The 9,408-nt window shown below is 52.7% G+C and overlaps 1 long non-coding RNA gene across 1 annotated transcript in view; it reads left to right on the top strand.

Annotated features, from left to right (window-relative positions):
• The first annotated feature begins 5,699 nt into the window (after positions 1-5,699).
• Positions 5,700-9,408, top strand: part of LOC118451806 — a 17,203-nt gene continuing 13,494 nt past the window's right edge. Inside the window, exon 1 of the long non-coding RNA XR_004841363.1 lies at positions 5,700-5,776. This is a non-coding gene — a long non-coding RNA (uncharacterized LOC118451806). The remainder of the gene's footprint in view (positions 5,777-9,408) is intronic.

Raw genomic sequence — 9,408 nt, 5'->3', positions numbered from 1 at the left:
GTACACTAGGAGCACGGTGCCCTCTAGAGCATTTGGGATGAAATAGGTGTTTCGTGCAGACCGAGCACTTCTGTCTGGCACACACCCCTCACTTGACCACACTGAGCCTGTTTTTGAAGTTAGAAAGTAATTTCCCTCGTGCAAATGTACCTGGGGCTTCTACTCATCCATCACGTCATGCTGCTGCACCTGGTCATTCTGGAGCTTGTGTATCGGCACTGGGTTTGGTACCAGTGGAGCTGGTGGTCTCTGCTAAGGCAGCTCCCAGGGTCAGGTATTTTCACTCCCAGGTTGGCTCCATGGACTTGACGCAGCACATGAAGACCTGACAGGTAGCAGGGAGGTGGCCTGGCCTTTCAGCTCCCTGCAAGGTCGTCCAATGCCCCCACCACCCTTCGGGGCTGAGAAAGGGGCTGTTAAGAACTTCCCCCTCTCACAGGATTTTGCCCATCAGTTCTGCTGTGTCAGTTGATCATTAAGGGCATCTTGGAAAGGGTCCAGCTGGCAGTTCAGCACGGACTTTGTTCAGCACTTGGTCTGCAGCCATACGCGTCCGTATGACGTGACAAAATGTGCGCTTTGCTTTCAGAGAGCATGTGGGCTGTGGTGTGCAAACTTTGCTCCAGCATCTTTCCAAAATGCTGTGTTCTGGGGGACCCCTGTACCCAGGGAAGCGTGGCCCGACACTGCCAGCTAGATCTGTCCTGTGCATTTGTCATGAATCCGTTTTTTCGTTTAAAACCTTTTAGTTTCTGCATCCCTGTCAGCTCTGCAGAGGTATGGCCTTTTTTTTTTTCTCTAAGTAGTTTAGTATGGATCTGCTTAAAGGTTCCATGAAAGAACCTCAACCATTTTATCCTGACTGTGCTCTAACAACAGGTACTCAGGGTGAGCTATCCTCTGTCCAGAGGGTTAAATGATATATTTTCTCCAGCAAAGGGTTGCGTCACTGTGGCCATAAAGCCCCCGAGCCCTCATTTTTCACCATGAGTTTTGTGTTTCTGTCTTGAGTGTCAGCTCAGCTATGTCATCAAAAGATCTCCCATTTCTACAGGCTTCTGCTGTCGTGCTCCCCCCCATTCCCTGCTGCAAACAGAGCGCGCAAGTGTGCTCTTTGCAAGAGTCCTCCCCTCACCCTGGGGAGCCCCAGCGACACGGACGCCCTTACCTGGCACCCAGCAGCCTGCAGAGGCCAATCTCCCCTGGAGCCAGCGCTGCCTGTGCTGCTTGTTGGCGAGGATGTGGGCGGGCTGTGCCAGGGTTTGCTTCCCAAAATGTACAGCAGAAGACACACATCAAGCAGTTCCATATATGCTGCATCCCTCTGACAGCCTGCTACTGACTTCTTCCCCGATAGCTACCCATGGACATACCCGGTAGAGACTTTTTTATGCTCTCCGATGACTTTGTCCTAGCTGTCTCTGGGGCACACGCTATAGATTGTGTTGGCATGTGTTACAACACCATGATGCACACGGTGGAGTCTATTTCATAGCTGACACATGGATGCCGCGCATCCTCACAAGGCTGTAGGCAGGCACACGTGCCTCTGGACGGATCAGGGCAGCACCTCAGCAAAAGGCAACAAGTGCTTGCACGTTAACTATTTTAATTAGGCAAAGCGATCCCTTTTGGTCCAGCTCTTTCATGACAGAGCAGAAAGAACTAATGGGTGAACATCCAGGACATGGAGGTAAGTCGGTCAGTAACTAACTCCAACGTGGACATCTAAGATTGATTTAATAGCACCTGCACTGCATTTGTCAGCATTAAAAAATAATAGTAAAAAGGTTGCTAAGAAGTGTGCCCATGTCTCTGACAGCCTGGTTCAGCTCCAGAAACCGAAGAGGTTTGATGGACCTCAGCACCCATGGCCAGTGGCCAACATCCACGAGGTGGAGCTCCAAACGTGTCGATGAGCCCTGCAAGGGCGGCTTCATCTTGCACCTCACTCTCGGTTTTTCCTCTTTCCACACTAAATAAGTGTTTATTTCAAAAGTGGGCTTGAGAGTTTCCTTCTTCATCTATTTCTCTGACTTTACCTAGTGCCAACTTGTGCTCTTGTTCAATCACAGGACCTCTTAGATGCGAAATACAAAACCAAACGTCTTCTCAGAAAATGGGGCATAGTTGTGAACACGCAGTGTCACGTCAGCCTCACTTCCCGCTCACGGGGAAAGCTGCAGAAGGCACAGATTATCAGTAAATTCAGGTGACAGATAATGACAGTTAATGGTATTTGACACAGGCAGAACCATGTTCAAGAATCTCAAGTGTTTTGATGAAAATTTTTAAGTAATTCCTCCTAGCCAATTTCTGTAATTGTGGCAGGAATGTAAATGTCTTTCCTGCAGCCCTGGCACAAACAGGTCATGGTAACTTTAACAAAATGAGTAATTAGAGTAATCTTGCCTGCCCACCTTCACAAGGGACAGTTTGTTCGGGAGATTTTTGCTTGTTTTTCTCACAAGGTTGAGAGCAGCAGCGCTGATGTTCCCTGCAGCTAGCCAGAAAAAAAGTTCCCTCTCTGGCTGTAGGTGAAGCTCCAGTGTTTCCACGGGCGATACCGTGCCTGCTCCCTTCCCCTGCCTCACCCCCATGAGCACGGAGCAGATGTGCTCGGTCTCTTTTACTGGGCTTTGAGCCCAGCACCCCAGCCCTTCCCATCCGCTCGGAGAGGGGACGTGGGTCAGCGCCAACACGCCTGGACCCCAGCGGGTTTGGGGTCAGAAGGTGCCAACCCTGGTGGGCTCCCCCCCCAAATGTCAGGATTTTGGTGGCATTATGTTTGCTCAAACACCATGGGGCCAAGCACCTCAACTCTCAGCACATTGCTTTTCCTGGCAACTATGATTAATATCAAACAAAACGAGAGCCAGTTTGATTAGCAGTCATTTGAGAGCTGGTGGGTATCCACCATCCTGCTAAGCTCCATCGCCCCCCACAGGCTAACAGGCAGTTTGAGGAAGCCCCTTGCAGGACGCTGGGCTGCGGATGGGGGGATGCTCAGTGCCATGGGGCACTGTCAGGGACCTGCTCACCCCAGGGACACGGCAGAAGCAAGACCCCTGCTTCTCGCAACAGCCCCATGCATCCCACATGGCGCACCCAGATTCCTCTGCTGCTGTTCGGATGGAGATGATGATTTCCCTATCACTTTTTGGTGAGTGACTCCTTCAGCTGGAACAGCCGCTGTGGATCTGCCACCCGGCTGCGGCCCCCGTTACGGGAGCAGCCACTCCATTGCACTGAGTGGCAGGGTGCTGAGCTGATGGCAGGGTAACATCCCCACCAGGGCTCATCTATCAGGGGGCTAATTCACTTCCTTTTTCAACTGCTGGAAAACATCGCAATTTATTTCAGCCTGTGCCAGAGGGCAGGTTTTGCCCTCTGGACAAGACCTGCTGCTTCTTGTACCCTGGCTCCTCATCCTACCTAATGACCTCTGCTCTTCAGCTGGTGTTTCAGCACTCACCCCAAGTCCTGCTGTGCAGTCCAGGCCACCTCGCTGGCCCCTCTTTCACCCTGATCCCGTCATCACCCATGGTAGACCTTCGGCATCTCTCATGTCCAATCCTAGGTGCTTTGCTCTCAAGGTTGGTTTCTGGCCAGGGAATGATAACTCACATCTCGACAGTTCCTGGTGAATCCCTCCGGCTGAGCCCATCCTCAGGGACCTGATCCACTCACTGCTGGAGCCCAGCTCTTGGTGCACCAAGGTCCTGCTGGACCCTGGCTGGGTGCACTTGGCAGGACCTTGCATCTCTGCAGGGCGAGCTCCCCCCCACAGCTCTGGGACAAGGCAGAGCATTTGGGGAGATAAAGCGCTGGAGACTTGTGCCTCTGACCCCCCAGAGCTGCTCACAGCAGGACTGCAAAACTAAGCAAAGGGCTGAAAAAGCCTCCAGCAAACCCCACAATAGCATCAGCTGGGGAGCAGGCTCCCTGAGCAGGCCAGGACAGAATAAGGGTTTTTTCCCCTGTCCGAGGCACACGCCTCTGCTCTGTTCCTCAGGCTGGACCGAGCAGATCCCTCGATGAGCCGATTCACCTGCAAAACAGCAATATTTGGGGCTGCCCTTCCCCAGAAGAGGCTCTTAGAGGGGGAGGAGGGATGAGATGTTGGCGGGTTGAATGGTGACATCTTCCTTTCTGAGAGCTGAAGCCACGCCGACTTGGAGGAGTCTCTTCTGTTGTTGTTCTTTAGTTCAAGTTTCAGTGTCCCAGCCCCAGGACTGGGAGGAGGAGGGCAGCGCTGACTCGACCCCTCACTTCTGAAGAGCTGAGCTGCCCCAAAGTATGTTTGTGTCTGTACTCAAGGAGCATGTGCCTTAAATGCATTTATTTTTTTTCTGGGGGTGTTCAGCCTGGAGCAGAGGAGGCTGAGGGGAGCCCTCATCGCTCCCTACAACTGCCTGAGAGGAGGGGGGAGCCGGGGGGGTCGGGCTCTGCTCCCAGGGAAGGGGCGATGGGACGAGGGGCACCGGCCTCAAGTTGTGCCAGGGCAGGGTGAGGTTGGCCATGGGGAACAATTCCTTCCCCTTGGGGCTGTCAGGGGCTGGAAGGGGCTGCCCAGGGAAGGGGTCGAGTCCCCAGCCCTGGGGGGATTTAACAGCCGGGCAGGGGCGGTGCTGAGGGCCAGGGTTTGGGGGTGGGATGGCAGGGGTTAGGAAAGTGGTTGGGCTGGGGGAGCTGAAAGGTCTTCTTCAGCCTAAATGATACTGTAATTCTATGATTCTAATACGAACAGTTTTACAAATTTTATTTTGCATGCTGGGCAGGGTCCCTGTTTTCAAGCCTGAAGGAGCAGCTGAGCTCCTGTTGGCACCCAATGGGGCTGGGCAAAGGACCTCATCCCATCTGCAGGAGTCCCCATCCCGGGGATGGGCAGCATTGCAGCATCTTGCTCCCCGTCTGCCTGCAAAGCGACCGACAGCATGGTCTGTCCCCAGAAGACCACCCCATGCCCTGAGCTCATGGAACTGCCCTTTTGGGCCAGGCTCATCCTGCTTGCCACATGCAACAGCGCTGGTCTGTGTGTAGGAGCTGCCACCAGTGCAGCTCTTCCCACTCCCAAGCTCCTGCTCAGGTGACATTGGAAGCACGGTGGGAGCAGCCACCATTCCTGGCCCAGAGCATAAATATGGAGCTGGGAGCTGCCATCTCTTTGGGGAGCATTTGCTTATTGCTTTGAGTTAACTTGTGTTTTGTGGGGAGGATTTGTGCTCTGGGAACTTCCCAGCACCAAGTCCCAGTGTTCCTGACCAACATCGGGCACCTACTGCTAGACCAGGATTAAGTGGCTGTGGTCCCCAGCAGCGGGATTTAGGGCTAAGCCCTCTCCATGGCTTTCTGCTTGGTGTAACGACCCTGAGACATCTGACCTCCCTGCCCCAATTCTCCTCCCGTCTCTAATTTGAAGCCATGGTTTTTGCCGCGGGAGCTGTCTGATGGAGCATAAGCTGCTGAGCATCTCAGCATGCAAATTCCTAGGATCCAGCCCTAATATAAGTAGCTTGTCCCTAGGAATGGGGCTTGTCCTGGTTTCGGCTGGGACAGTTAATTTTCTCCCCAGTCGCTGGCATGGTGCTGCGGTTTGGATTTAGCACCAGAAGAATGCTGGTAACACCCTGATGGTTTGGTTGTTGCGGGGTAGTGCTGAGACTGGCCAAGGGCTTCTCAGCTCCCAGCTCTGCCAGGGGCACAAGGAGCTGGGAGGGGGCACAGCCAGGACAGCCGACCCCAACCGACCCCAGGGGTACCCACACCGTATGGCGTCACGTGCAGTATAGAAACCGGGGGAAGAAGGAAGGGGGGGCGTTGGGAGCGATGGCCTTTGCCTGCCCCAGTCACCGTTAGGCGGGATGGAGCCCGGCTGTCCTGGGGGGGCTGAGCACCCCCTGCCATGGGAAGCAGGGAAGGAATCCCTTGCTTTGCTCTGCTTGCCTGTGCAGCTTTTGCTTTCCCTATTAAGCTGTCTTTATCTCAACCCATGAGTTTTCTGACTTTTACTCCTCTGATTCTCTCCCCTGTCCCATTGTGGGGGCAGTGAGCAAGTGGCTGGGGGGCTGAGTTGCCGGCTGGTGTTAAAGCATGACAGGGCTCTGCAGCCCACAGTGAAGGGAAAAACATTTCAGTGGACGGGATACCTGTTGGCTACAGAGAAATACTGTGGGACTGAATAAATCACGGTGTTCATGCACCCAAGGATGTTGGGAGGAAGACTTCATGCAGCTAACGACCAGGCGACAGCCACTCCTATTGCAAGGTCACGCTTTAATTAGAAGGAAAACATACGGTCTCGAAGGGAAAAGGGAGAAGTGCAATGCTGCGCAGCAATTATTTCCAAAGGTCACAAGGCGATAGGAAAATTAAAAAAATAATTTTGCCATTCTTCGCAGTAATATTGGGTTTTTTCCTCCACTTAATTGACGGCGAAATCAAGACGACTATTGAACTTGTGTGCTATAATTATTACATCAGTAGATAAGATGATTCGGTAAATAAAGAGAGCAAGAGGTTTTCATGCTATTGCTATTTTATCACTGACTATTTCAAGCTTTTATCAAGTCATGCTAATCAACCTTTATTTGCTTAATAAATTCTTATCCCAAAGTGTTGATTTTGTCAAAATTACCTTCTCGGTAAAGGGTGTAATTTTCCAGTGGTAAAATGAAGGATGTTCTCAATACTGGTAATTGTCCAATTATTTTGTACGATTTTTATGTTTTAACAAGCTGAGCGGGTTTCAAGGCAGCCCGAGCGCTCCGCACGGCTCGTGAGCGTGCTGAACAGGACGGCACCTGGCAGCGCTTTCATTACCCACCATCTTCTCACTAATGAAGGAAATAAGACCTGAGCCCAGGTTTTTTTCTTGCTGGGTGTGAAAAAGACATCACCTTTTCACACACCAGAACACAAACCAGGCATTATTCCATTCACCTTCCGCCCCAAAAGCCACATTATTTATTAGCGCTGACCAGAGCACGATACAAGCCCAGGGAAAAGAGCTCTGTGTGGTTCAGTGGGGACAGATCCCCAAAAAAACCCCCAATGATCCTGGGGGCGATGTTGAAACTGGGGTGCGGTACCACCCATGTCCCGTGTACACGTGCACCCTCAAAGCGGAGGCACCGGTCCCTGGGAGGGCTGGTGTTGTCCTGGAGCTAGAGGAAAACAACTTGCACCTTGCTTACAGCGTGGTGGCTGCCGTCAGATCATCAAGCACAGCAGCCAGGAGGGAGAAGGGAAAGGGCTGGTTACAGCCGGCTGCGATGCCCAAGGCGACCTGTAACACCAGGAACACCGGCCAACGCTTCACAGAACCTGCCCACTGAGCGCTGGGGTGTCCATGTGTGCGGGCAAAACCTCCCGGCATTTATCTGCTCACCCACAGTCGCTGTTCTGCTCTTTCTCCATTCCCTCCTGCGCCGTTACCTGGAGCGGCAAGGAGAACGTGGAAGGAAGGGTTTGCAGCTGAACATGCTGGAAAATGAACAGCCATCCGAAAATCACATCGTCCTCTACCCCCGTGCTTCTGTGAAAACGCCACATCAGGGGTGCGTTGTGCTTGGGAACCGACTCACCGCACCAGACCACCGCGCCGGCTGATCTTCGCCCCCAGGAAGAGGAGACGAGTCTTAGCACAGAAGTAAAGCACAGATCGTGCACGGTGATTTGTACCACCAGTCATTTAGGTGGCCAGGAACCCCCGAGCACTGGGAAACAAGTGTTGCCTGACAATATTATTGATTTTCTTATTTTGAAAGCATCACCAAATAAGTGCTAGAGGGCAAGGCTGAAGGAGAGCAAAACACAACCCGATCTGGACTGCAGTGAAACAACTCAACACACTAATGAAATTCCCTTCCGATGAATCGATGTAAATCAGGCTTGGGAGGAACAGTATCATTTTAATGGTGGCTGAAAGACTGTAAACAACATAACGAGTGGCAATATAGCAAACCGGGGAGGGTTCATTCAATATGGTGGCAAAGGGATAGGCGTCAGGGCTCGTTCTATTTAACATCCTCATTAATGATCCAGAGGAAGAAACAGGCAGCGTGTAATGAGATTTGATGCTTGGGAGGATTGGTTAGCACCGGTGAGAGCTGCAAATCAATGCAAAGCAACAGACACCCGAATCATGGGCGGAGAACAACAAAAGGCACAAAGCAGGCAGGTGGAAAACAAGTTTAATAAAGAGAGACCTGAGGAAACTGCAGCCAGAGGAAACGTCGCTTTGGTGAGGGGAGACCTCAGGGGCAGCAGGCTGAGCTGCCACGGTGCCGCAGCAAAAACCGGGGATGCCAGAGCCTGCGCCACCCGGCGGGGAGCTCGGCCGCCCCCACCTCTCGGCACCACTTTGGAGAGCACCATCGCGCTCAGCTGCTCCGTCCCACGCGTCTCTGCCGCTGCCAGGCTTAGAAAGGAGCAATAAAAGTGTTGGCGAAGGACCTGGGAAAAGCCTGGAAGTGCTGCAGCTTCGCTGCGGGCGCAGAGCTTGGCAAAGCCACGGCTCAGAGAGGATGGGGACACGGCCGTCACCCACGTCTGAAGAGGCACAGGAAGGCAAAATGCATCTCAGAGCACGGAAACCGCAGCTTCGCCTGTCGAGGAAGGAAGATGCAACTCATTCCAAACTATTTGGGCCATAACATGTACGGAAATTCCCACATTTGAGAACACAAGAGCAACCCGAGCAAATTCTAATGAAGGCGAAAACGTATGAAGTCTTGCATAGCAAGATGGCAATGATGCAACATTAATGCCTGCTTGAAAAAAAGTCAGCCTTGCACGAACAAGGCTTCTGATCTATCTGGGCTCAGAAAGGCAGAGCGACAGCACAGAAAGAATATTTCTAAGCAGTTACAGGCAGTTACCAGCTCTGATCGTAGGGCTCAAGGAATGCAAGAGGCACCGTAAAGGCCCTGGGATGACGAGGGCAGACTGCAGCCCCCGCCACGCCAGGCGAGCAGCTTTCCCCTAGCCAGCACCAGCTGAAACTCCCAGAAAACCTGAATCCTCCAGAAAAGTTTGGAAGGGCGCAGTCCCCTGTAACACGGGCGCCGTTCCTCCACTTGCCTGCCACCATCTTTTGCAGGGCCAGACCTCGCTTGCGGGCGACAGCATCCCTCAGCGCGGTCTCGGGCACTGCAGGAGTTTCCACAGGCACACGGCTGCCCCAAGCAGCAGCAAGGCTTTAACGAGCAGTAAAGGGGAGGGAATTTGGGATCCAAAACCTCACGGGCAGTTTGCTGGTTCACGATTTGAGCTGCAGCAGGCATTAGGTGCTGTTTTCCTATTTTATTAGCACCCCTTGTTAAAAACTGTTTAAAAAATTTCTGTTACGAATTCAGTAACTTCTTCCTAACAGCGCTGCCGGGTAATTCAGGCTCCGGTACCGCC

The sequence above is a fragment of the Egretta garzetta genome, unplaced genomic scaffold (assembly GCF_000687185.1).
Source record: "Egretta garzetta isolate BGI_Z169 unplaced genomic scaffold, ASM68718v1 scaffold602, whole genome shotgun sequence".
Classification (NCBI taxonomy): domain Eukaryota; kingdom Metazoa; phylum Chordata; class Aves; order Pelecaniformes; family Ardeidae; genus Egretta; species Egretta garzetta.
The sequence above is the reverse complement of the archived record's forward strand: the minus strand, read 5'-3'. Positions and strand labels throughout refer to the sequence as shown.